Consider the following 2,379-nt stretch of genomic DNA (forward strand, 5'->3'; position numbering starts at 1 on the left):
CACCATAAGAGTAAACACAGGCCAAAAGCTATGCTTGGCTTTCCTGAGACTTCCTTTGTCAATTCAGTTAACAAAATAAACCTGTTTACCTTCAGATGAGAGCAAAACACAACAGCATTCTTCAGCAAAACATTATAAAAATTCTATGCAAAGTTCAAACCACACTTAGGTCATATGTGTTCTACTAGGACAGCCCATGAAGTTCACTTAATGCATGTACAAATCCAAAGTCTAAAAATCCACATTGCTTTCAACAAAAGCATAGTCAGGCCTACCAATAAGAATACCTAAGTCTGAGGTACCAACTTCTGTCTTAGAATTTCCATTGCTAAGAAGAGACACTGTGACCAAGGCAACTGTTTTAAAGGCAAATAGTTAATTCAGTCTGTATTACACTTTCAAATGTTTAGTCCATTGCCATCATAGCAGGCAGAATGTCAGCATGCAGGCAGCCATGATGCTGGAGAAGGAGCTGAGAGTTCTGCATCTTCATGAGAAGGCATCCAAGAAGAGACTGTCTTCCAGCCAAGTGGTAGGAGGGTCTGTTTTGTACTGGCCTGAGCTCCAGAGACCACAACCATAGTAGTTCACTTCCTTCAAAAAGGTAACATCTACTCCCACAAGGCACATCTCTTAATATTGCCACTTTTTAGGGTCAAGAATATTTAAATCACCACAGTTTACTTCAACTATGAATTCTTTCATGCATTTAAATATGATTAGGACATGCAGATTCTTTAACATGTTAATTACTTTCAGTTGGTTTCTCTCTCATATGTGTTCATTTCTGTATTCAGAAACCACTGTGGCATGTAAACGATTTCCCAACTTTAGAACAATCAAAAGGTTTCTGCTCAGTTTGTGTTCTTTTATGTCTTTGGAGACTACAGAGATAGGCACAGGCTTTACCACATTCATTACATCTGTAAGGTTTCTCTAAAGCGTGTGTTCCTTTAAGTGTTTGGAGAGTACAGGGACATGTAAAGTCTTTATCACATTGACAACATTCATAAATTTCACTCTGCACATTTTGTTTTGTGTATTCAGAGATGACTGTGTCCTGGAAAGGCTTTACCTCATTCATGACATTCAGTTTCTCTCTAGTATGTGTTCTTTTATGTAATGGGTAATGACTGTGCAGTGCAATGGCTTAGCACCTTGATGACACCGAGTCACTCTCTTGAATGTGTTCTATAATGTAGTCGTAGATAAAAGTGAATTGTCAGTTTTTCCCCAGTGATTACATTAATGAGGATTCTCTCCACTGTGATTTCTTTGTGTATGTGTAAAGAATTATGACATGCAAAAGCTTTACCACATTGTTAATATTCCATTAGGTTTTTAATCATAAAAACTTAACTATTCATAGGCCTGCTCCCACCCCACTTCTAACGTAAATTTTTAGAAATTTTAATCTTCAGTATCATCATAACTTTCGCTTTCCTGACCTTAAGCTCAGTATCGATGGCATAACACTAAAATCTGAACAGCACTTACCCTTTCTCTAACAAAAGTTCACCAGCGTGGATGAAGAAAAACCAATTTAAGAAAGACCCCTACAGATATCAGGGCCCCCAGTGTCACGGCCCCCGTCAGTATTGTCTTTACTGACATCCAGTTCCCTTCCTGTAGACACCATGTCTTTTTCAGGGCCCTGTTCCCGTACAGGGCTGTGAACTCCATCCAGCCGCCATTGTTGTGGATCCAGTCAGCCAGGTGTATTTCTAGATAGGCCACCATCCAATCCTGTATCTGCCTCACCAATGGCTCTAAGTTTTTGTCTATACTCTCAGCACACAGGGCCGCCCCAAAGACAAAGAATGCCACAAGACGGCCCCAATTGGGGCCTCCTTGGAATAGTTCCTCAGAAACCTGGATGAAGCATTGTTGGGCTGAGCCTGGGGTCACCTGTAGTTGAGCAACCAGGTCAGAGAGGGTGTGCTGGAAGCGGGTCTCAAATTCATCTCCAGCCGCCCGCATGGCTTGGTGTAGCGGATTGGTTGTTGGGCCTTCTCCTGGGCCAGCTCCTCGGACATAACCCTTCTGCCTTAGCTTGTAGCCTACAAAGTCGGCCACTAGAGCCCGTGTATCTGGGGTTGAGGCTGGGGTCGTCATCAGGTGCGTTCAGCTGGGTTCCAAGTTTCCAGCTCAGTGATGTCAGACTGAGTTTCCTGCTTGGAACTGGTGCTCAGGCCTCCGGTCTCATATGTTGAGCCACCTAGAAAGCTTTCATGCGGGAAAACAGGGATTTGGAAAGAACAATATTAGGATTGAGTGCCCTGAAGAAAAAAAAGAAAATAGAAAAAAAAAGAAAGAAAAACAAGGAAAAAAAACAAAAAAAAAGAAAAAAGAAAGAGGAAAAGGAAAAAAGAATAAAAA

General features: G+C 41.6%; 1 pseudogene; it reads right to left on the reverse strand.

Annotated features, from left to right (window-relative positions):
* Positions 1-1,515: 1,515 nt before the first annotated feature.
* On the reverse strand, positions 1,516-2,115 carry LOC117695980 (bcl-2-like protein 2 pseudogene; annotated as a pseudogene).
* Positions 2,116-2,379: the final 264 nt, after the last annotated feature.

This window comes from Arvicanthis niloticus (assembly GCF_011762505.2).
Source record: "Arvicanthis niloticus isolate mArvNil1 chromosome Y unlocalized genomic scaffold, mArvNil1.pat.X SUPER_Y_unloc_2, whole genome shotgun sequence".
Classification (NCBI taxonomy): domain Eukaryota; kingdom Metazoa; phylum Chordata; class Mammalia; order Rodentia; family Muridae; genus Arvicanthis; species Arvicanthis niloticus.